General features: G+C 41.7%; 1 protein-coding gene across 1 annotated transcript in view; it reads right to left on the bottom strand.

Annotated features, from left to right (window-relative positions):
• nmnat2 (nicotinamide nucleotide adenylyltransferase 2) overlaps positions 1-26,848 on the bottom strand; it is a 257,728-nt gene that overhangs the window by 163,095 nt on the left and 67,785 nt on the right. The window lies entirely within an intron of this gene.

Below are 26,848 nucleotides of genomic sequence, written 5' to 3'. Positions count from 1 at the left end.
TTACAGAGCAATTCTCTGACAATGGTATGTTGTGAATTTCTGATCCGAATGAAATATAAAGTAATTTTGACTATCAATACAGTCAACATTTTTAAAAATGACAAAATTTAGTTCTCTCTTTAAAGTCATATGTTCAAGTAGTTATTTACAAATAAATTAGGTTTTGATGAAGTACTCGTATTAAATGGATGATTTATGGTTCTGCAGTCCCACAGTGGGCTTTGTTCTCGAGGAGTGCAGGTGGTTTTTTTAACAATTAGTGAATAAGGATATAAAATGGATTTTTTTTCTGAGGAACCTAGACGGCTTCCTATAAAAAAAAATCATATAAAGCTATAAATCTCCCTTTAAATCCCTGTCCTTTATGAATATACAGCCATAAAGAAGCAAGAATATTTTTATATTTCCTGCTGTGTCTTCATACTTCATAAAAACAGAACTGAATGGAAAAAAAATCTGTTTTTATTTTGAACCAAAGTTACATAGTTTGTGGTTAACATTAAATCAAAGAGGGTTGGTTTAGCTCAGTGTTTTGACAGTTGGCTTACAAAGCAAGGTGATGGCAACAGCTTGGGTTCAATTCCCATTATTAGCTGAGGTTACCATAAAGAACTCTCCTTCACAACCTCTCCCCTTGCCTGAGACGTGGTGACCCCAGGTTAAACCACCACCACTCATCTCCCTCTAAAGAGGGAGCAGCCCATTGGTCTATGGCAACTGGACTTGATCAGACCAAAATCTGCAGCTTTTTTTTGAAGGAAATGGGATATAAAAATAGGCAAGTTTGCTAAATTGTATACATCTGAAAAGTTCAGAAATGTTCCGAAGTTCAGTTCAGTTCTGAAGAAAGGTCACTGGCTTGAAACATTAACTCTGCTTTCTCTCCACAGTTGCAGCTAAACCTGCTGATTTTTGTCAGCAATTTCTGAATTTGTTTGCTTCTGATCTCCTGCATCTACAATTCTTTGTTTTATTTTTGGCATGGAGAGAGGATTGGCTGATTAACAGGAGCAAAGAATCGGCATAAATTGGTCTTCACCAGTAAAACGTAATGAGTGGCGTGTCACAGGGATTAGTGCAAGGACTTCAACTGTTTACAACTTATGTAAATGGATTAGAAGATTGCAAGATTTGCTGATGACATTAAGGTAGGTAGGAAAATAAGTTGTCAAGTGGACATAAGGAGGCACCATAAAGATATAGATACACTAAGAGACCTGGCAAAGATGTAGCAAATGGAGAAAATGTGGAATTGTCCACTTTGGTGGAAGAATAGAAGTAAGCATATTTTCTAATCAATGAGAGATTGCCACGCTCTGAGGTGTAGAGTGACCTGGGTGTTCGCAGGAATGAATTACAAATGTTGTGAATGCAGGTACAGCAAGTAATTAGGAAAGCTAATACAATGTCACCAATTATTGTGAGAGGAATTCAATATAAAAATAAGGAGTTTGTGCTTCAGTTATAGAAAGCACAATTGATCATTTTATTTAAGTAAGGATGTAAATATATTGAAAGCAGTTCAGAGAAGGTGACCAGAATAATACTTGGATTGAGAGGGTTATCTAACGAATAAAAATTAGACAGTCTAGACATGAATCTGCTGAAGATTAGAAGATTAAGAAATAATTTTGCTTGAAACATATAAGAAAATGGGCAGCATGGTGGCTCAGTAGTTAGCACTGCTGCCTCACAGCGCCAGGGATCTTGGTTCAATTCCAACCTCAGGCGACTGTCTGTGTGGAGTTTGCACATTCTCCCTGTGTCGGTGTGGGTTTCCTCCCACAAATCAAAAGATGTGCAGGTCAAATGGATTGGCCATGCTAAAGTGCCCATAGTGTTAGGTGCATTAGTCAGAGGGAAATGGGTCTGGGTGGGTTAATCTTTGGAGGGTCGGTGTGCATTTGTTGGGCCGAAGGGACTGCTTCCATGCTGTAGGGAATCTAATGTAATCCTGACGGAGTTTGACAGTGCAGACATGGAGAGGATGTTTCCTCTTTTGGAAAAATCCAGAACTAAGAAACACTGTTAAATGGTCGCCCAATCAAAACAGAGATGAAACAAGTTTTTTTTTTCTCTTACAGAGTCATGAATTCTTGGACATCTATTGGTAATAGGTGGTGGAAGCAGAGTATTGAATATTTTTAAGGGAGAAGTGGATAGATTCTTAAGCAAGTTGACAGAAGAGTATCAAGTATAGGTGAGCATACAGATTTGAGATTCCTATAGGATCAGCCATAATCTTACTGAATGATGGACAGGCTTGAGCAAAAAATGGTCTCCTGTTCCGAATTCATCTGCTTAAATGTACAGCCTGGAGATTTTGTTAAAACAAATTTGGAGAGCTTCCTATATTTACATCTCACTTATTTCTACTCTAAGTCTCAAGCTAATCATAGATGTACATGTAACTTACAATGAACCACAGAACGCACTATATGCAATAGATCTTACTTGCAAGTACACGGGTTAAATATGTAAAGATTGTTTACATGCATTGACAAGTCAAAGTCTATCTGTGTTATTCTATAATTTGACCACTGACAAAGAAAACGATTTGTAATTTATTTAGCTGAGTTAGCTTTGGAGATTGTATTTGGGAACAGACCCAATCAGGTTTCTATATTTTGAATGGAAAATCGCTGCACTATGATAATCAACTGGCATAGGGTCAAACCAATAATCGGGTCACACAACGCAAGTATCCAGCATCCTTCAAATGAATATCAGGAAATACCTTGAATTGACTCCAATGTAAACATTAAAACCAATTACATAGAGTGCACTAGAGTCCTGCAACCATAAACAAAAATGTTAAACGGCAACTAAATGAGTTGAATCTTTTGGAAGGAGGTAGCAGAAATAAGTTATAAATACTATTGATTTAGTAAATGTACAAAGTCTTGCAATACATCCAGGATAAACATCTATCAGGAAGGTATCTAAACTTGGCTATTCTAATACATTCCTGTCTAGCCTCCTCTGCATAAAATTGAGTACTTCAGAAGTATTCGATGTCCAAACTCACAACAAGTCCTGTTCACCATCTCTAATCTAAGCTGGTGTTTATCAGGCAACACTTTGCATTTGAAATTCCCATCCTTGTTTCCAAATTCCATCAGGGCCTCACCCATTACTATCTTTGTACTCTTCTCCTGCTCCACACCCCAGTGAGAAATCTGCGAGTACTGGTTTCTTTAGCAGCCATACAGTAATCATTTCACTATTAGAACTGAGCCTTCAGTTTTAAAGGCCCTAAACTCCGGAATACCCTCCATCAACCCATCCAGCTCTCCGCTTGACTATCACTCTTTATATATAGCTTCCACAAATACCATTTACAAATATACCGACAGCACACTGTATATACCTCCTGTGACTATCCATCCCGTGCTCACCTGTACGCGTCCCCACTGATGTTCTCACCTGAGCTCTCTGCAGCTGTACTCAGATACCACCTCATTGTGTGGTAATGCTGGTACACAATCTGTCCTGGCTGCAGCCCATTCGTGGCTGCTGGGTCACCACAGCTGATCCAAGCTCTCATCTAGCATTGAAAGTATGCACAGGGACAGTAAGGCAAGTAGGCATCAGATCAAATGATGCTGCTCCTATATCAGTGCTTGCTGGAGCTCTCACTCCTCCTTCTCAGTGGATTGTGACTGTAGCAAAAGGGGGAGAGTGGGTTGAAGGGCAGGATGGGTTTATACAAGAGGTCCGTGGTGACATCATCAGCAGCTTGTTCATCGTAGCAGATGTCAAGATGACAGTGAGCTGGGAAGAAGGGGCATAACAGAAGAACATATCATCATCCTCCATGTGCTCAGTGATAACGGATGTGGCAGGGTCCAGCAACTGGCCTCACAATGTGGAGACACAGCTTCTCTGCACCCTGGAAATGTTGGTGCCCTTGCCACCCACCAGCTCTGCTTTGCTCCTTCCTATTGAGTTCTACATTCTCTGCCAAGGAAACAGATCACTGACTGTGTAGCACTGAATCTGGGGGGATAAACACATTGTAGCTGAATTGATAGAGGTTTGTAAAGGAAGCCAGCAGTGGGTTGGGATGGCAGAGTTGGTAGATGCGTGAGGTTGATATCTGGATGTTTGGCATGTCCTGAATGCTAGGATTAATGCTGGAGTTATGGGGTTGGGAAAGGAGGTGGGAATGTGTGTGTTGGGGATGGGGGAGGCATTGACCTGGGTGAGAGACTGGTGGAGATATACAGAAATGCATTCGCTGGTCTTCATCACTCAGATATCTTGTGCCATTGCTGCTAGGTCCTTGGGTACAGCCTCCTTGCACTGACATCTCTGATTTGATGATCCCAGTCTCTTTTGGGATCTTCCCCTAGGGTCACCAAGGCCTCTATTGAACCACGCCATCTCTCTGCCTGTCCTTCTAACTCTGCTAAAAGAGACTGTCCAATGAGTCATCAGAAAACAACCCATCAATTCAACTCTCTGAAAGAATCATTTTCATTAGGAGTGCACATTACCTGTATTCTTTAAAGATTTAAAATGTTATCAAACAAGTCTGATACAGCTTTGCACTCAGCTGAAGATATAACACAGCTAGACAACACTAAAGGGACTAACTTTGCATCAATATAAGGTGATCAGTAAAGTATATTGTTATGAAGTTGAAGGCATGTTACTGTACCTTTAAGAGAGAGAATGATGTTCTGAACTGAGAGATTACAATCACCTGTGTGTATGACTATATGGTAGGCTAGGGTGTACTGGAAAATTGAGAATATGTAACATTTGGCTGTGAAATGGATACCTGAGTTTGGTTGCTGTCTTGACAACAATTCAAATGTAACCAATCAGTTTAAAGTATGCCCCAGGATACGAAAACCTAATTGAGTTTGAATTTATTGTTTTGCCAACATCAAACTAATGAGACAACTCAATTTTGGGGTATATAAGAATGTGGACATTTAGAAAACTGGTCAGAGAGCAACTGCCAGAGAGCAAGTGCTAGAGAGCTAATTGTCCATCTAACATCTTGCACTCAAAGAAACTAGAAAACATTCTCTACCAAAGGTACATTTTCTGTGAAACATACTCACAGTAAAGAGAAAGATGACCCAGGATGAGTGAAGACAGAGACTGTGGAATTTTGAAATTAAGTTGATGTAATTTTAATAAGTGTCTTATTTGAACAACATATTTTTATAGAGTGAGTATTGTATCCGTTGCTCCCGATGCGGTCTCCTCTACATTGGGGAGACTGGACACCTCCTAGTAGAGCGCTTTAGGGAACATCTCTGGGACACTCGCACCAATCAACCACACCACCCTGTGGCCCAACATTTCAACTCTCCCTCCCACTCTGCCAAGGAAATGGAGGTCCTGGGCCTCCTTCACCGCCGCTCCCTCACCACCCGATGCCTGGAAGAAGAACGCCTCATCTTCCGCCTCAGAACACTTCAACCCCAGAGCATCAATGTGAACTTCAGCAGTTTCCTCATTTCCCTTTCCCCCACCTCACCCCAGTTCCAGACTTCCAGCTCAGCACTTCCAGCACCACTAATCCAGAATCTGGTTTCCAGCATCTGCAGTCATTGTTTTTACCTACCTTAGAGGTAGATAGTAAGCAGTTAAGAGACAGGGGGCTTAGATTTGTGAATAGTTTTTGTTTAATGTTCATTTTTAGACTTATAAAATAAATTGATGTTATTTTCTTTAAATGGTAGAATTTGGGAGATCTCTGTCACTCACATTTTAACACATTATGAGGCGAGGTGAGCTGTTCTGAGTGTTTGGTTTAATTAGCAGAAAAGGTTCGCTTCTGCATTGTGATAGTATTCTGAGAACTTTAATCAAGATCTACATTAATTATTTCCCTATGTTGTCAGGTTTTTGAACTTGATACATCAGACTTTACACACACTTCCCTTTCTATGTCCTTCTATATTAAGTCAATACTTAGCATCTATCAAAGATAAATTTTATTTTCCATTTGTCTGTTCCATAATCAATTAACATTTTTTTGTCAGTAACCCCTCCCTTTTAAGCCAAGTTTAGATGATACAAAAGTAGGGAAAGTGATGAATGTGGGACAATAATGTGGATTTGAGATAGAAATGCAAGACTGACCCCTTGCAGAGTTCCAATCAACAAGCCCTTTGGTCTAGCAAATATGGAGAGTTTTGCATAGAAGAAAAAACACTGCTTAAACTGCATCTAAAATAATTAGGAGTAAATACATTCATTTATTAAGTGGAGCCCAAGACAGGGAATCAGAAAAAAAACAAATAACCGAACAAGAAAATAAAAAGGTGTCATTTACACAAAGGGCAGAACTTGTACAAGGAAAGGGAGGTGGATTTGCATGCATGCAGAGAATTAAAAGGGTTAGGATCTTATCATCACTCTGTTCTCCTCCAGATTTCACCTGGATGGATATGTAGGCAGCTGATGGGTTAGGCTTCTAATATTATCATAGGTAATTCAATTGTATTTTAATCATGGATTCTCAACATAATTGAGAGTGAACCAAAGTCCTCAGCTCACTGAAATGACTGCACAGCGTGAAGTGTTTCTTTATTAAACTGACAGGCAAGAAAGTCTTTGAAGAGCTTCAGTCATGGGCAGGGAAGAGGTGGCTTGCTCATTGCACTCCTTCTCGCCACTTGATAAATCATTGTATACTTCCTGAAAGTATCTTCAATCCCCCTGTCCTAAACTTTCCTTAGCTTCAACTGTATTTCCCTGTTGGCAGCCTTTCTCATGGAAAAAGAACAGCTTATACAGCATTCTCTTCTACTTCTGCTGGGATCAGGCCAAGTATCAACATTAACACCAGCACTAGCTCCTTTCAGTTCTGATTACCATGCCAAATCACAGGCCAGAGGAAACAAACATTCAGATCCAGATCTCCCCAACACCCATCCTGCCTGATCACCCTCTGAGTTACTTACAGGGTGCCTAGGCTAATGTTCTGTGGACAGAGGTTCAAATCCCACCACGGTAGCTGGTGCAAATTAAATTCAATTGATCAACAATTCTGGAAAGGAAAGCTAGTCTCAGTAATAGTGACCATGATACTTTTATCAATCCTCAGAAAAATCATAAATGGTTCATCAATGTCCTTTAGGAAAGGAAATCTGCTATTGTGACTCCAGCCCAACAACAATGTGGTTAATCAGTCACCTGATTATTGTGACTCCAGCCCAACAACAATGTGGTTAATGGAAGTTGACTTAGTCAGTGACACCCACATCGCACAGTGTTTGTATTACTGGTAGGTGTCACACTCTAAGTTGTGCCGAGAGGCAATGTAGAATCTGTGGTCTCTGATAATCTGGCAATTCTTGGGGATTGATTTCTACTTCTGGGGTCTAAGGTCAGATAGGAAATGAAATCCACTTTCACAAACACAGTGCTCCTGCCAGTTTTCTCATGAGACCCTAATTGCCAATGTTAAATTTCACTCCTAACTGACCACTGAATTGAACACAGCTTATTTTTTGTTACCAATGCAAGTTGTTAAAATCTATATTAATTAACACAATGATCTTCTTCAAGGGCTAATTATTATTGCAACACATCAAAAAATGTAACACTAGTAATAAAATTAGCCATTAACATACAGTAATTAACATTCTGTAACCTTCAAATACATCCTTGAGTATGTAATGTCTCAGTGACAAGACAAGCCTGCTGGAGGTGGTGGCACAGTGTCACGCAGTGAGGAAGGCATTAGGAAACAGCACTCCAAATACACTGAGGTTGAAGGCAAATCTCTCCCTGAAAGTCAACCAAACTAGTGATGTCTTACTACAGATATACCAGCCCTGTCTGATCAGAAATGGGTACCAACCGTGTTCCCTCAGTTCATTAACTAGTCATTCCTCTGTATTGAATGGCACTTTAAAGTAGCACTGAGGGTGGCCAGGCACAGGAGTCAAACTTGATGGGGGTTTTCAGCGTCCACGACAGAGAGTGGCTCAAGCACATCACTAATAACTGAGCTGGCCGAGTCATGAAGAACATTAATGTCAACCTGAGCCTGTAGCATGTGATGAAAGAAACAACAGGTGAGAGGTACCCGTTTTATCTTTACCAACCTATGCACTGAAGATGCATGTGGCTTGAATAATATTTGTAGAAGTGACCACCACACATTCTTTGGAGAGACGAAGTCCCGTCTTCATACATTCCATTGTGTCATGTGGCACTATTATTGTGCTAAATAAGGTAGATTCAGAACTCATCTAGCAACTCAAAACTGGATATCCAAGCATGCCAGAGACAACATCATGAAATCAAACAAGGAGGTACTAACATGGCAAAGTTACAATACACGACTACATTCACGCTAAAGAGCATGCTACAGTCAGAGATAGGTGATCCTATAATAAATGCATCAGGCTATGGAGTTCTATCACATCTAGTTGTGAATGACTGTGTGCATTTAAAATATTTCCATCTTCAGAGATGATAAAGCCCAGCAAGACTGTGCAAATGACAAGGCCAGCTTTGGCCAAACATGCCAAGTCTATGATCCTACTTGAAGGACAGCACAGCTGTCAGCTTGAATTGGCAGCAATTCAATTAATTCCATTTGAAATCATGACCCGACTGACTGCACTGGACATAGCAAAAGCTCTGGACTCACATAATATTCTACCTGCAATGCTGAAGACTTATTCTGCAGAACTAGCTGCATCTCTAACCAAGCCATTGCAATGTAATTACAATACTGGCATCTACTTGACATGGTGACAAATTCTCCAGATCCACAAAAGGCAAAACAAATTCAATCCAGTCAAATATTAGATGTCAATTAACATCAGCCTGCTCTCAATCATCAGCAAAGTGACAGGAGTCCTTGACAGTGATAGCCTGTTCATCAATGTTCGGTTTGGGTTTAGTCAGGATCGTTTGGCTTCAGATCGCAATATTGCCTTGGTCCAGATATGAGTAAAAGTGTCCAATTCCAGGGGTGGGATGAGAGTGATTGGCCTGATCGTGAGGCAATATTTGACCATGTGATACCCAGGAGTCCCAGTACATGTGAACTTAATAGGAATTGGGGGAAGTCTTCACTGGCTGAAACCATACCCAATACAAAGAAAGATGGTTGTTCTGGCCAAAATTTATACCCTAAAATAAATGGTCATGAACTCACTGATGTTGCAATACCTCGTGTACAAATTGGCTACTGTGTTTCTTACATTACAACAGAGACTATGGTTCAGATTACTTAACTGGTTGTGATGTGCTTTGAAATGTTCTGAGGTCATGAAAGATGCTTTATATAAATGTCAGTTCATTCCACTTTTATAAATCACACTCTTCCTTTACCTTTTGCTCCCAAGTCTCATCCTAACATAATTTTCAGCTTTTGTCCGCACAATTTCACTCTCACCTCTCTGTCAAAGTCTTGTATTTCAGCACATCCTAAGGTCATCACAGTTCCAGCAAAATAAAGACAGGAAATCTGGAGTAACTCCATGGAATAACTTAGAAATTATTTACAGAGCAATTAAGAACTTCAGCAATATTTCCGCTAAAGTAAATGCGAACACTTTTTGTTTACAAGTTAATTCTTTAGTGTCATTTGGGCAAGTGGGCAAATGTGTGGCAGATGCAGCATTAAGTAGATAAATGTGAGGCAAAAACAGGAAGGCAGATTATTATCAGAATGGCTATAAATTGAGAGAGGGGAATGTGCAACGAGACTTGGGTGTCTGTACACATCAGTCACTGGCGATAATATGCAGGTGCAGCAAGTGTTAAAGAAGGGAAACAATATGTTGGCCTTCACAGTGAGAGGATTTGAGTTCAGGAACAAGAATGTCTAGCTGAAATTAGACTTGGTGACACCTGGAAGTCTTGGTGAACAGTCTTGGTCTCCTTATCTGAGGAAGGATGTTCTTACTATAAAGGGAGTGCAGCGAAGGTTTCAAACAATGATTCCTGAGACTGCGATACTGCTAAATGAGGAGAGGTTGAATCAGTTAGGATTATATTTACAGGAATTCAGAAGAATGAGGTGCATCTCATAGAAACCCACAAAAATCTAAAAGGACCTGACAGGGTGGATATGAGAATATGGTCCTAATAGCTGAGAAGTCCAGAACCAGGGGTCACAGTCTAAGGATAAGGGGTAGGCCAATTAGGAGTGAGATGGTGGTGAGCCTGTGAAATCCTCTGCCACAGAAAGCAGTTGAGGCCAAAATATTGTATGATTTCAAGAAGAAGTTGGATATAGCACCTGGGGCTAAAGGGACTAAAGGATATGTGAGAAAAGCAAGAACAGGTTATTGAATTGGATGGTCAATCATGGTAATACTGAATGATGCAACAAGCTCAAAGGGCCTACTCCTACTCCTATCTGCTATGCTTCTATGTTTCTGTGTTTTTATCTAATTTCCCAATTTACATCTTAATTATCTTTAAAATATGTTTATGTGTAGCCTTGTCAAAAATCTCTGTCAACAAAAGTAAATTAAATTTCCTGCATTGGGTTCCTCTAGTCATTTATTTACCTTATTGAATAATTCTACTGAGTGCATGGATCAATAGCTTCTAGCAACAAACTATTGCTTACATATGGTCTTTAGATGAGTATGCAACATCTTATACAATGTTCTCAAGCATTTTTCCTCTGTCGCTGTTAGAATGGGAAAAATGACATTTATCTAAAGATAAATGACAGAATCTTGTGAAGGCACTCTGGACTTGCCCATCAGCTAGAGAGCCAATGAATTCCACTCCCCCCCCCACACACCCCCCCCCCCCCCCCCCCCCCCCCCCCCCCCCCCGCCCAATAACCTTCTTTCAGGAAGACCATTCACACCCAATGTCATTGAGGCATTTGGCAGTATAGTGGTGAGTCTAGCTCCGGGAACGAGAATCTCAGGTCTGGCCTTTACTAACACAAAGCCAAACCCTAACTTACCATGGAGAGGCGATAACCAGGAGAAAGTGAGGACTGCAGATGCTGGAAATCAGAGTCAAAGAGTGTACTGCTGGAAAAGCAGAGCTGGTCAGGCAGCATCTGAGGAGCAGGAGAATGGATGTTTCAGGCTTCAGTTCTTCATCAGCCCTTCACCAGGCAGAGGTTGGCAGCTCCTTTGTACTCAGCAGCACCATTCTGGAGATAGTGGCTGCTATCAGTACTGCACCCTGTTGAGGGAGTCCTCGGACTGAGGAGAAATCCAGACGACAGGTGATTATTGTGGGATAGCGTCACAGGCTGAAGTTTGCAGGGGAGGGAGGTAGGGAGGCATTTGGCAGATGGGCTTGCAATGGGCATAAACAGCCCAATTTAGGATCCCACCACTATTTGAGTGGGAAGGCTATCTAAGGAACCGCCATCCTGGACTTAATCACATATGACCAGTAGGGTATCCTTCATCATCCAGTACTTCCCAGGGTGGAGAGACAATGCCATTTTCTTTGCAGCCAACTACACATTATCAATGACCACCAACACCTCACTACACCTACACCTCCACTTCTCACCTTCAAACAACCACCAAACCTTAAACTGACCATTATTTGCAGCAAACTGCCCAGCCTTCAAAACAACATCGACCACAACAACATACAACCCTGTCATGGCAACTGCTGCAAGACATGTCAGAGTGTCGACACGGATACAACCATTGCACGTGGGGACGTGTACATGGCAGATATTCATGTGACTCAGGCAGCTCATGTGCTGCAGGCAAGGGTGCCCTGAGGCATGGTATATTGGCGAGACCAAGCAGACGCTACAACAATGGATGAATGGACATCGCACAACAATCGCCAGACAGATATTTCCTTCCAGTTGGGGAACACTTCAGTTGTCAAGGGCATTCAGCCTTGGATCTTCGGGCAACCATCCTCCAAGGCAGACTTCTGAATACACAACAACGCAGAGTCGCCAAGCAGAGGCTGATAGACAAGTTTGGTACCCATGAGGATGGCCTCAACTGGGAGTTTGGGTTCATGTCACACTATAGGTGACCCCACCACACTATACACTCTCACACACACACTCACCCACTCTCCACCATAAACATACTCACAGAGACCCTCTCTCATACACACACTCACACACACATACACACTCTCTGACGACACACAGACACACACACACACTCTCTCTCTCTCTCTCTCTCCCCCCAAACACACACATACACATATAAATCTATGGGTGAATTTGCATTTGCAGATTTGTATTTGCAGATACATTCTATTTTGGTCAAAAAGCACACTATTTGTAGACAGTCAGTCAATGTGGCATTTTATAAATTCCTACTTTTGAAATAGCACTAGATGAATTCCTACTTTTAAAATAGAACTTGTCTGACTTCAGATGAAGACACAGACAGGTGCTAAACAAGGCCTCACACCTAAAATGCATTGTCTGATCTGAGATGTCACCTCTTTTATACTGATAAAACCTTAAGTCATCTCGGGGCAGTGACTTGAAAGAAATTATTAATCAATCAAAATCTGCATCTCCATTCTAACTGATTAAACAGAAACCTTAGGTTTGTTCAATACGTTCAAATCAGTTGTATGACCCTTTCATCTTTTACTTATTAATTCTGCGTTGGATGTCTGCTCTCTCACTAGCCCCTGAAGAAGTAGCGAGGCTCTGAAAGCTTCTGTTTTCAAATAAACCTGTTGGACTATAACCTGGTATCATGTAATTTTTCACCTTGTCCAACCTAGTCCAACACCAGTACCTCTACATCACACTTGATCAGAGTGGAGTGAGGAATGTGGTGAGGTCTTCTCCTGCCTGTTTATACATCTCCTGTCTTATATGAGAAAGGGCACAGGATTTCGCCCTAGAAGTACAGCAGACAAACAGAACATTACAAATTAAAGTTGTGCTTCAGTTTACTGAAAACCTCAGTATAGAAATCCATACAGGGTAGTAAGGTATTATGACATATTTGCATTCTTTACATTCCTCAAGTTGGTACTGGGTTCTTTCAAATGTATAACAAAATTATATGCTTGCAGAACTCCAAATTAAATTGTTCCATAAGCTTTCCAGCATTTAAAAAAGACAACAATTTTTATAAAATGTGGACTCGAAGCGTTCAAGAAGATTGAATTCATTACATTACTTGTTTGGAATTTATTTCTTACAGACCTTTTGCAGTAATTCTGACAGTTTTGTAATAATGGCTGTCCTTCAATGCAGCATTTTTGAAACAACTTTGGCAAGAACCTGGCCAATGCAAAGCTGCATAATAAGCTGTGAAATACGCTATATTAAATTAATGCCACTGTTAACTGCTGCCGAGCTAATAATATCATCATGGCTGTCTTTTAGATTCCATGGCTGTTACATCTGTCACCACAGACATTAAAGAAACCAAAAATTAAACATTTAGTTACATCATATAGTACAAATTAGCATTTCAGCAAATTGCATTCCAAATACTGCTTCTTTTAATTTCTAAGCAGAAGAAATGCTGACTATTTGCCAACCAGAATTGTCTGAAATCCGAGCTGATTTTCTGTTTCTGGGTGTTACTCTGAATGTTTCCATTAAGCACCAAGTCCCCCCTGGCAGATCAAAAATCAGAGCTGACCACCACCCTCCTCCTCCTCTCCTCCCCCCTACCTCCCCCCACCTCCATCACCTTCCCACCCCCAGTGGACAGTGAAACACTGAGATCGCACTTTACCAGCTGCCCTCCTACTGTGGGCAAAATACTAGTGGCAGTTGGTTCTGGCCCAGAATTGAACAATTACTCATCTCAATGTAGCTCCCAGGAAGCAACCACAACAATGAGGTTCTGATCGCTGGCAATAAGCCATTGTCATTGGATAATTCAGGGTCCCCTCCCATACCTTTCTCCACCATAGTGCCTCCCAGCTCATCTCCAAAGGCCTGGGAATATTCAGTTCTTCACTTCATACACCACAAGCCTTCCGTGAGAAGGACAGATGCAGTATTTTATCAGCAAGGCCAACAGATCTCACTCAGAGTTGGAGCTGCTGACTGAAACGTCTTTCACAAACTGTTCTTCCCTGTAAGGTCTTCACCTCAATATTTCTGCACCATCCTAACCAGCTAACCATTGATTTTTAAAAACTAATTGTATCGCCACACAGGGAATTATATTACATTAACTGCATTAATCTGAATCTCTTTGAAATGTAGACTTCCAAGCTGCAGTTTCACTTCACTCTGAACTTTTTTAATGCAGCTGCGTTCATCTAAAGGTCAGGTCTCTGACTTGTACAATCTTTCCAACCATGCATCAAGAACCTAAAGAAGATCTAAATGGCAAGCTTCCACTGATTTCCCATAATCACTATTTACCGAAACTATCTTGGTACTGCATTCTTCGCTTTTACTGTTCAATTAGGTGACCTGCTTGCCAGGTTTGGCAGGGTCTAATCGGAATTTGATTGGTTAGTAGCAAGTAATTAGAGGACCTAGCTCCCCCCTACTTGTTTTATTAAACCAGCTCCCTAAACCTGATCACACATTTTGTAAGTTTCTATATTCCAAGCTACTTTGATTCCTCACAGATGATTCTTCACTATGAAATGTCTTACAGATAGAGGAGACCTTGCAATCATTAGATGCAGAACTATAATGTAACCGTCCTGAATGTCAAATGTCCCACAACTGTGTTTAGTGCATTATTATGTTATTGATAACATTGTCACAACAATTGGACACTTTAAGCCAATAGTCAATAATGACATTGCATCTTTTAGTATCCTTCTAAAATACAATAGTTACTTTTAACTGAGCTAAAGAGTATCATAACAATCCACCTTATAGTATTATGGATCTTTATGCAAACAAGAGAGTCTAAATTATTTATGTATTTCAAAATGCCAAGGGATGGTTATAATGAGAAATGCCATCAGCCGATGTGAAAATATAGGATAAAGATATAATTATGATACCAAAGTTAAGTATTTTATTCAGTATAATGCTGTTCATTAATCGTAATTCTAAACCTCTTACTAATCAGTCACAGAGATGTACAACACGGAAATAGACCCTTCAGTCCAACTCATCCATGCCAATGAGATATCCTAACCTGGTCCTATTTGCCAGCATTTGACCCATATCCCTCCAAACCCTTCCTATTCATATACCGATCCAGATGCCTTCCAAATGTAATTGTACCAGCCTCCACCACTTCCTCTGGCAGCTCATTCCATACACGCATCTGTGTGAAAAGTTGCCCATTAAGTTCCTTTTAAATCATTCCCCTCTCACCTTAAACCTATGCCCTCTAGTTTTGGACTTTCCTACCCTGGGAGAAGACCTTGGCTGTTCACCCTATCCATGCCTCTCATGATTTTATAAACCTCTATAAGGTCACCCCCCAGCCTCCGACACTCCAGGGAAAACAACCCCAGCCTGTTCAGCGTCTTTCTGTAGCTCAAACCCTCCAATCCTGACAACATCCTTGTAAATCTTTTCTGAACCCTTTGAAGTTTAACAACATCTTTCCTATAGCAGGGAGACCAGAACTGAATGCAGTATTCTAAAAGTGGTCTTTACCAATGTCCTGTACAACCACAGCATGGCATCCCAACTCCTTTACTCAATGCACTGACCAATAAAGGCAAGCACAATCATTCACCATTAATTTATGTACATTAAGATGAATTGTCCTGACCCAGCAGTTAAAATTCCCTTAATACTTTTTAACTTAATATCTTGAAATTATTCGTTGCTTTTAACATTAACCTTGAGCAATGAGCAAAAGAACCAGCATCAGAGAGGTTGAGCCTGGAGATGATTGAAACATAGATGTGGATCTAAATGTAGGTGAGGGTTGGGTAAATGTGGGCGTAGGTCATACTGTGCAAAAGCAAATGGGTAGCTTTGCAAAACGCGGTGACATGTTCAGCATTCAGAACAAGTTTATTCACCGTTTGGGTCAGCTTCTATGAACAGCTGAGATGGGATGGTGTTTACTCAGGGTACTGAAATTTTGGCATGAGTTGAACACAATAAGTTTGATGTTGTAATTATTAAGTTGGAGAAAGCTTGTTTTTATCTAGGTCAAGGATAAGTCCAGAACTAGAGGGCACAGTTTTAGGATGAGAGGGGAAAGATATAAAAGAGACCCAAGGGGCAACCTTTTCACGCAGAAGGTGGTATGTGTCTGGAATGAGCTGCCAGAGGAAGTGGTGCAAGCTGATACAATTTAAAAGGCATCTGGATGGGTATATGAATAGGAAGGGTTTGAAGGGATATGGGTCGGTGAGACTAGATTGGGTTGGGATATCTGGTCAGAATGGATGAGTTGGTCAAAAGGATCTAGATTAGATTACATTATTAGATTAGATTAGATTACATTACATTACAGTGTGGAAACAGGCCCTTCGGCCCAACAAGTCCACACCGACCCGCCGAAGCGCAACCCACCCATACCCCTACATTTACCCCTTACCTAACACTATGGACAATTTAGCATGGCCAATTCACCTGACCTGCACATCTTTGGACTGTGGGAGGAAACCGGAGCACCCGGAGGAAACCCACGCAGACACGGGGAGAACGTGCAAACTCCACACAGTGGGTCGCCTGAGGCGGGAATTGAACCCGGGTCTCAGGCACTGTGAGGCAGCAGTGCTAACCACTGTGCCACCGTGCCGCCCAATCTGTTTCCGTGCTGTACATCTCTATTACTCTTTGACTCCATGACAATTTGGAAATGGCAAGTTTGCATTTCTTTTTCATTTAGCATTTTACTACTAATTTTATTTATGTACAGTTATTATATAGCTCACCCATACTATCTTAAAGGAAACAACCTGTTGTCTTCTGGGCAGTTTACAGGAACGATGATTGGTCAAGATTATGGGATGTAATCTTTCTTAATCTCAACCTCTTGAAATGTTCAAAAGTCATGTTCTATGGTCAAGTGTCAGCCTTCCCAATATAACTTGGACACCTGCAAGTCCTTCTTCTCCCACTCTTTACAGTCATCTGGAGAGTGCTTCAAATTTCCAGTTTCAGTCCTCTCCTCGTCCTCAAATACACACAGAATTCTGCAATGTCTGCTCACTTGCTGATATACAGGCTTTATGAGATCAGGCTTTATCTTTCCACTCTTACCCCTGACTCCATGTTAACTTTCAAGTACAAAGACCTCCAGCTCTCCCTGCCCAGTCTCTCACCATTTCAAAAATAACCAGCTTTCCTTCTTTTTCCTCCAAAGTGGATATCTTCGCATTTCCCTGCTATGGATTATGGGCTACATTTTAAAAGGAGACAAACAGTGACAGCATGTCAGAAAGAAGTCTGCCCTGCAACCGTAATACACTGGGGGTGAGCAAGATTAGCCCAAACTGGGATTTCTATTCTTTTGTCTAACGGTCTCGATAGTGCCAGAGCTCAGTAGTGGGCACTGCCGGGACTGCAAGCAGAAGCATGAAGGAGTGAAAAGGCTGTAATTGACCGGAAAATCCCAGGGTTTTAGAGCAGAGTGGGTCTGAGAGGCCAGAGAGAGGGAGAAAGATTAAGAGGACCATATTTGGAGGGTAGGTAGTGGTGGAATGAAGAGGTTATCCCAGATATATACTGGGAACTCTCTGAATGAGATGTCACAACCCTTCCTTCCCAATGTTTCGCATCTAGGTCACAAAGAGCAGCCTGCCCACTTCTGCCTAGCTCCTCACATCAGTTATATTATGGTCTGTGCAACATAGTATTTTGATCAATGGGCTTCCTTAGAACCCTAATAGACCTTCGTCCTCAGGGAGGGTGGGATGAGGGTTGCTTGCTTGAAATGTCGACTCTCCTGCTCCTTGGATGCTGCCTGACTGACTGTGCTTTTCCAGCATCACACTCTTTGATTCTGATCTCAAGCATCTGCAGTGCTTATTTCATTCTATTTGCTAATGATGCCAAGGAGATGGGACCCTGACCAGGGAGGGAGAGACAAGGGTAGAAACAAACGGCAGAAAGCTAAGAAGCAAAGGTGTAAGGCAGAAAAAAAGGGTAATAAACATATATGAGGCCAGAGTTCAAAATAAAACTGAGATGACTGAAAAGGTTTAAAAAATAAATCTAAAGGTTTGTGTCTTAATGAGTGAAGCATTCGCAATAAGTGTTGATAACTTAGCAGCACAGTTGATCACGATATAGTTACAATTACAGAGACATGGCTGCAGGGTTACCAAGGTTGGGAAGTAAACAACCCAGGGGTATTAATTATTTAGGAAGGACAGACAGAAAGAGAAGGGAGGTGAGTAACAGCATTAGTAAAGGAGTAAATTAAATGCAATAGCAAAGAAGGATATTGGCTCGGAAAACCGTAACTCAGAGTACTCTGATAAGAAACACCAAGGCAGCAAACATTGTCCAGGATTGTCTATGTACCTCCACACAGTGGTGCAGCTATAAGGGAGGGCATTGAAGAACAGATCAATAAGGGTTTGACTGTGATCATGGGTAACTTTAATTTACATATAGGCTAGACATCCCAAAACTAGCGTTCTAGACTAGATACTGTGCAAAGAGAAAGCATTAATTAATAATTTAGTCATATGAGGTCCCTGAGTAAGAGTGAAAATAATTTGATAGAATTCTTCATTATGACAGAGAGTAAAGTAGTCAAATCTGAAAATAGGGTAATGGATCTAAATAAAGGGAACTGTGAGGGGACAAATTGGCCATGGTTGACTGAGGAACATTACTAAAGCAGTTGACAGTGATAGGCAATGATTCATATTTAAAGAACACATGCAAGAATTACAACAATTATTCATTTCTATCTGACACAAACATGAAAGAGGAAGGGTGGGCTCAATCATGACATACAAAAGAAATTAGGGGTAGCATTAGATTCAAAGAAGAGTCATACAAAATTGCCACAAAAACAGGGCTGAAGTTTGGGAATATTTTAGAATTCAGCAGAAGAGGTAAGAAAGTTTGAATAAAATGGGGAAAATAGAATATGAGGAAAATAGAATATGAGAGTAAACTTGCAGGGCATTTCGAAAATGACAAGAAATTAGAACAAAGAAAATTACATCACAGGAACAAGCCCTTCGGCCCTCCAAGCCTGTGCCAATTCAGATCCTCTATTTAAACCTGTTGCCTATTTTGTAAGGGTCTGTATCCTTTTGCTCCCTGCCCATTCATGTATCTGTCTAGATACATCTTAAATTATGCTATCATGCCCACCTCCACCACCTCTGCTGGCAACGTGTTCCAGCCCCCACCACCCTCTGCATAAAGAACTTTCCAAGCATATCTCCCCTAAACTTTTCCCCTCTTACCTTGAACTCATGACCCCTAGTAATTGAGTTCCACACTCTGGGAAAAAGCTTCTTGCTATCCACCCTGTCTATACCTTTCATGATTTTGTCGGCCTCAATCAGGTCCCCTCCCAACCTCCGTTTTGCTAATGAAAATAATCTTAATCTACTCAACCTGTCTTCACAGCTAGTGCTGTCCATACCAGACCACATCCTGGTGAACCTTCTCTGCACCCTCTCCAAAACATCCACATCCTTTTGGTCATGTAGTGACCAGAACTGTACACAATATTCCAAATGTGGCTGAACCAAAGTCTTATACAACTGTAACATGACCTGCCAACTCTTGTAATCAATACCCGTCTGACAAAGGAAAGCATGCCGTATGCCTTCTTGACCACTCTATTGACCTGTGTTGCCACCTTCAGGGAACAATGGACCTGAACACCCAGATCTCTCTGTACATCAATTTTCCCTAGTATAGTTCACTCTTGAATTGGATCTTCCAAAATGCATTTCCTCACATCTGCCTGGATTGAACTCCATCTGCCATTTCTCTGCCCAACTCTCCAATCCAGTTATATTCTGCTGTATTCCTTACAGTCCCCTTCACCATCTGCTACTCCAACAATCTTAGTGTCATCTGCAAACTTGCTAATCAGACTACCTATACCTTCCGCCAAATCATCTGACTCCACACATAACCTTACTGCTTTGTCCTTGAGTAGGCCAACCCTTTCTCTAGCTCCTTATATATCAATAAACGGCTTTGGGATTTTCCTTAACCCTGTTTGCTAAAGATAGCTGTTGACCCTTTTTAGCCCTCTTAATTCCTATTTTCAGATTGGTCCTACATTCCCAATAATCTTCCAAAGCTTCATCTGTCTTCAGTCACCCAGACCTTATGTATGCTTCCTTTTTCCTCTTAGCTAGTTTCACAATTTCACCTATCATCCATGGCTATCTAATCTTGCCATTTTTATCCCTCATTTTCACAGGAACATGTCTCTTCTGCACTCTAATCAACCTCTCTTTAAATGCCTCCCCCATATCAAATTTGGATATACCTTCAAACAGCAGATTCCAATCTACATTCCCCAGCTCCTGTTGAATTTTGGTATAGTTGGCCTTTCCCAATTTAGTACTCTTCCTTTTGGACCACTCTCATCTTTGTCCATGAGTATTCTAAAACTTATGGAATTGTGATCACTATTCCCAAAGTAAATCCCTGTTGAAACTTCTATCACCTGGCCGGGCTCATTCCCCAACACCAGGTCCGGTATGGCCCCTTCCCGAGTTGTATAGTTTACATACTGCTCTAGAAAAGCCTCCTGGATGTTTCTTACAAATTCTGCTCCATCTAGACCTCTAACACTAAATGAATCCCAGTCAATGTTGGGAAAATTAAAATCTCCCATCACCACCACCCTGTTGCTCCTACATCTATCTATAACCTGTTTATATATTTGTAGCTCTATCTCACATTCACTGTTGGGAGGCCTGGAGTACAGCCCCAACATTGCTACCACACCCTTCCTATTTCTGAGATGTGCCCATATTGCCTCACTGCTCGAGTCCTCCATAGTGCCCTCCTTTAGCACAGCTGTGATATCCTCTCTGACCAGTAATGCAACTCCTCCACCCGTTTTACCTCCCTCTCTATCCCGTCTGAAGCATCAATATCCTGGGATATTTAGTTGCCAGTAAGCCCTTCCCTCAACCAAGTCCCAGTAATAGCAATAACACCATACTCCCAAGTACTAATCCAAGCCCTAAGCTCATCTGCTTCTATAAAGCTTCTTTAAATAAGTGATGATGTAGAGGTGCCAGTGTTGGACTGAGGTGCACAAGGTCAGAAGTCACACTACAACAGATTTATTTGAAATCACAAGGACTCCACCTGATGGAAGAGCAGTGCTTCGAAAGCTTGTCATTTCAAATAAACCTGGTTAAATTAGGGAGTGCAGATGCTGGAAGTCAAAATCGATAAAATGTAGAGCTGGAAAGGCACAGCAGGTCAGGCAGCATCACAGGAGCAGCAATTTCAACGTTTCAGATCGGGACATTCAGCAGGACTATAACCCGATGTTGTGTGACTTCTGACCATAAATAAGTGGAGGAGAAAATTAATAAAAGACAAACGTAGGTCCCTTCAAGGATGTGGCAGAAGAGTTGAACACATACTTTGGTTCTGCCTTCACAAAAAGGAAACAAATAATCTCCCACAATTCTGGGCTCCTTCCTATCGGAAAGATGTTGTGAAACCTGAAAGGGTTCAGAAAAGATTTACAAGGATGTTGCCAGGGTTGGAGGATCTGAGCTACAGGGAGAGACTGAACAGGCTGGGGCTGTTTTCCCTGGAGCGTCGGAGGTTGAGGGCTGACCTTATAGAGGTTTACAAAATCATGAGGGGCATGGATAGGATAAATAGGCAAAGTCTTTTCCCTGGGGTCGGGGAGTCCAGAACTAGAGGACATAGATTTAGGGTGAAAGGGGAAAGATATAAAAGAGACCTAAGGGACAACTTTTTCACACAGAGAGTGGTATGTATATGGGATGAGCTGCTAGAGGATGTGGTGGAGGCTGGTACAATTGCAACATTTAAGAGGCATTTGGATGGGTATATGGATAGGAAGGGTTTGGAGGGATATGGGCTGGATGCTGGCAGGTGGGACTAGATTGGGTTGGGATATCTGGTCGGCATGGATGAGTTGGATCGAAGGGTCTGTTTCCATGCTGTACATCTCTATGACTCTATGACTCTATAAATGTAATAGAACTAAAAGCCTGCTAAAGGGAGCAACTGAGGGAAATTAGTATTGGTAAGAAAATAGTGCTGAGGAAATTAATGGAGTTAAAGGCTGACAAATCTACATAATAATCTACATCCAGAGACCTAATAATCTACAGGCCTAAAGTAAGTGGCCTAGGAAACATTGGAAGTATTGGTAAACTCTATCAAAATTCTATTGACCCTGCAGATGTTCCCACTTGTTGATTGGTGAAAAATGCAGCCCTTAAAAAGGAAAGGAGAGAAAAACACAGACAGGTACAGACCACCTGGCCTATCAGTAGTGAGGAAAATGCTCGAGTCAATTATAAATGATGTAATAACAGAACATTTGGAAAGAAATCATGGGATTTGACAGCAAGGGTTTATGAAAGGTAAATCTTGTTTAAGAAATCTGCTAGAGTTTTTTGATGATGTAACTGGTAGAATAAGTAACGGAGTAGCAGTGAATGTGGTGTATTTGAATTTTAAGGTCTTTGATAAAGTCCCACATAAGAGATGAGTAGGGAAAGTTAAATGACAGGGGAAGGATGTTGACATGGATTGAGAATTTGTTGACAGACAGAAAACAGATAGTGGGAATAAGGAGGTCTTTTGTTGAGTGGCAGGCAATTACAAGTGATCAGTGCTTGGGCTCCAGCTATTCACAACATAAAGTAATGGCTTGGGTAAAGGAGTCAAGAGTGACTTCTAAGTTTGTTGATGACGCAACTATGAGGAGGATGCAAGGAGGCTTCAAGATGATCTAGGCAAGATGAGTGAGTGGGCAAACACCTGGCAGATGCAGAACAATGTAGCTAAATGTGAGATTATATAGCTTGGTGTGACAGACATTAAGGAAGAGTATTGTTTAAATGGTGCTATATTGGGAAGTGTAAATGTACAAAGGGTTCTGGATGCCCTTGTACACCAGTCAATGAAAGTAGGCATGCAGGTGCAGCAAGCAATTAGGAAGGCAAATGATGCATTAGTCTTCATTGCTACAGGGTTTCACTTCAGAAGGAGGGATGTCTTACTTCATTATACAAGGCCTTTTTGAGACCACATCTGGAGTATCGAGTGTAATTTTGTTCTGCCTGTCTAGGAAAGGATACACTTGCCCTAGAGGGAGTGCAGCAGAGATTGGCTAGATTGAGTCTGGGGATGGCAGGGTTGCCATGTGAGGAGGGAATGGTTGGAGTGGAAATGTATTCGGGTGAGTTTGGAAGGATAAGAGAGGATCTGATTGAAATATATAAAATTCTAACAGGACTGGACAAACCAGATATAGGGGACATGTTTTCTCTGGTTAAGGAAACTGGAACCAAGGAACACAATCTCAGGACATGAAGTAGACTGAACCAAGAAGTAGGACTGAGATGAGGAAATTTTTCTTCCCTCAAAGGGTAGTGAACCTGGAATTATCTACTACAGAAGGCTGTGGAGGCCAAGCCACTGAATATACACAAGGAAGAGACAGATTTTACAGGCATAAAGTGGAATGGGGAAGAAAGTGAGAAATATGAAGTTGAGATACAGGATTGGTTATGATCATACAGAATGGAGTGCAGGCTCAAAGGGCCTTCTCCAGTTTCTAGTTTCTCTGTGTCAATGTTGTTTCAATAGGATGAGCAGATTGCCAATTTTGATGTCCAGCATCCGTGTCTTATGGGGGTCACTTCAGAAATGGATAGGATAGTTGTGAGTCAGCCACCTGACTTTTCTAATGTTCTCTCCAACTGAAAACATGTCTCCATGTCAGGGGGAAGTGCATAAAATCCAGCCCCATAATTCCATCTGCCATGTTCTTGCCCACTAACTTAACCTATCTACATATTTTTGGAATCTTTTGGCAATCTCCCCACAGCTTACATTTTCAACTAAATTTGAATGTCTGCAAACAGTGGATGAGGATGAAATACATTTGGACATGTCATCAACGTCATTGATATAGATTGTGAATAGATGAGGCTTATGCATTGGCCAATGTTGCACCTCATTGGTTACAGTCTGCCAAATCAAAACTGGAACATTTATTCTTACTATTTTCTGTCCATTAGCCAACCCTCAGTATAGACCAGTATATTACCTTCAGTTCTTGATAGGTCAAAAATAATTTCCTTCCATAAATATGTATTAATTCAGTTTACTCATTTTCTAAGTTCCTGTTACCATGTTCCTAATAGTAGAATCCATCATTTCCCGTACAACTGCCATCAGGCTAATTTGTTCTCTGCGTTCCTCCTTGCTCCTTTCTTGAATAGTGGAGTTAGATTCAGTATCTTCTGACATATGAAGACTGTTCCAGAAATTGCAGAAATTCAGCAAGATGAAAACCATTGTGTCCACTATCACTGTAGCCACCTTTTAAAATCCTGGGATGAAAGCCATCAGGCCCAGGGAATTAATCAACTTTGAACAGGGTAAGCTTAATAGTTGTTTTATGCTGTAACTTCTGTCGTGCCATGTTTTAACAAGGAACATTCTGTACAGTATATCCCATAGTGCTGTTGTAAAACACCTTTGGGAAATCATGGCATCAGACTGGTAGAGCACATAGAACAATATGCCAAACAAGGACAACAAGCAAGGATTAATTCAGGAAAGACATCACTCGATTATTTTATTCCCTTTTGGGTAAATCAGAAGTGATTCTTCTGTGTATGGGAAGAAGCAAGAGACCTTGATTGGTGTCCTATCCACCACCTCAAACATTCACTCCCTCCATCACTTGTTCACAGTGGGAGCAGCGGGTATCATCTACATGAGGCACTGCAGAAATTCATCAAGTATCCATCAACAGAAATTTCCAGAGGCAAGAACTCCACCGCCAAGGTTGTCACCAAACTAAGGATGGTAGGAATACTGGGCAGAATCTTTTCACCTAGTTTAAACGTAGGAGGTACTACTGCTTGAGTGGATAGAGGTATCTTAAGCTGACACATGTATTCACAAGATCAAATCGAGTGAACAGGAGGCTCTGCCCCCTGCTGGGATCTTCCTTGCTCCACTTCCTGGCACTATAGTGCAAAGGCACCTAGACAGCAAATCACCTTCTGTAGCCAGGAGCGTCACTCAACCTCTGTTCATCACAGCTTTCCACCCAGCCCTGGAGATGTGGACACCAGACAGAAAATGGTTCCACACTTCACTAACACTCTCCATACATTCTCCTGCAGGAAAGAAGGAAGGTTCTGTATCCACAGTATGGCCATCCTGACTGACAAAGGCAGTCTGGACTGAGGCTTCCACATGGTCAGTGCCTGCAGGCAGCTCAGGAGAACCTGGTTCCAATGCTAAAAGAGGATAAATGATCTGCTGTGCACTTCCAGACTAAGTGCCACTGTGCTTCTAGCCTCTATAAGTATGAGCTACCATTGCACATTTGCCACTGCAGAGATTGGATGCCAGGCATTTCAATCAGTTTCCTCATTGGGTTGGGATATCTGGTCGGCATGGACGGGTTGGACCGAAGGGTCTGTTTCCATGACGTACATCTCTATGACTCTATGTGTACAATTAACAAGAATGGTGCTCTATAAGTACCACAGCAGTACTGCTTCTCACATTTCTGCCAAGATTCACAGTTTTAATGCAAACGGAGCTGTAATACTCAACAGCTCAGGCACCATCAGGTCACTGACCTTTCATTTTAACGAGGGGAATTAACATATCTAGTACTTTTTCACCAATGGGGTGCATGGCACAAGGACATAATGACAGAAGATAGCTTCAGCCAGAATAACTCAGAGGTACCTCAGTCACAAACATTAGATAATGCTTAATTACTTTTCACTAACTCTATCTCTTTGTCCCAACAGAAACACCGTTCATTTAAAACCATTGACTCCTCTGATGTCTTAAAACACATTCTTCTTACGTTCAGCACTAAAACAGTCATCCATGATCTAGGGACTGAAGTCTCAGTCAATATTGATGAATGCAGAGGAAGTGCTGATGTCCCCATGTTAATGTCTCTTCATGTTTCTCATCTTCTACAGGAAAGGAATGTGCACAATAAGTGCAACAGGAGAGGGTGGCACAGGATTATGAGGCTGACATGAGACTCCCCCTCAAGAAACAGGCAGCAGCAGGAGAGACAGGGACCTATGTTTGTGCCGATGGAGAGATTCGATATGAACATCTATCCAGTGGGAAAGCCTCCACTCAGTTATTCCCAGCTGCACAGGAAGCTGCAACATCCTTTGATGTTCCTGAGCTTCCCCATGAGTCCATGCCTATCCAGGTCCCATGGCCAGCTTGGGTTTTACATATTCCCTTATTCAATTCAACTGCCCCTTCACACTGACCAGCACACCTCATGATACCAGTATGTTCCCCATTCTCAAAACACAGCTCCTACACCTCCTCGTCCCCCTTTCCTTATCACTGGGACTGGGCCCACCGCCACCCAGTTCCTACTTTCATTTCCCAGGATCTTTCTGGCATCTCAGCAGCCATGCCATTTAAATTTAATTTTCTGTCCTACCTTCCTATTTCAATTATAACTTTTCCTTGTCTGAGTTTGTTTTCAATATACACCCATTTTATAAAAATTAAATTCCAATAAGGAGAGAAAATACGAAGATTTCCTTCTTTGCCCCCATCATGTTTCTCGAGAGTGTGTTGCTGGGAAAGTACAGCAGGTCACGCAGGTCATGCAGCATCTGAGGAGCAGGAGTATAGACGTTTCAGGCATAAGCCCTTCATCAGGAATGAGGCTTGTGGGCCAGGACTGAGAGATAAATGGGAGGGGGTTTGGGTTGGGGGGAAGGTAGCTGAGAAAGGGATAGGTGGATGAAGGGTGAAGGTAATAGGTCAGAGGGGGGAGTGGTGGACAGGTCCAGAAGGTGGTGCCGA

The sequence above is a fragment of the Chiloscyllium plagiosum genome, chromosome 11 (genome assembly GCF_004010195.1).
Source record: "Chiloscyllium plagiosum isolate BGI_BamShark_2017 chromosome 11, ASM401019v2, whole genome shotgun sequence".
NCBI lineage: Eukaryota > Metazoa > Chordata > Chondrichthyes > Orectolobiformes > Hemiscylliidae > Chiloscyllium > Chiloscyllium plagiosum.
Note: the sequence above shows the minus strand (reverse complement) of the source record. Positions and strands in the feature narration are given on the sequence as shown.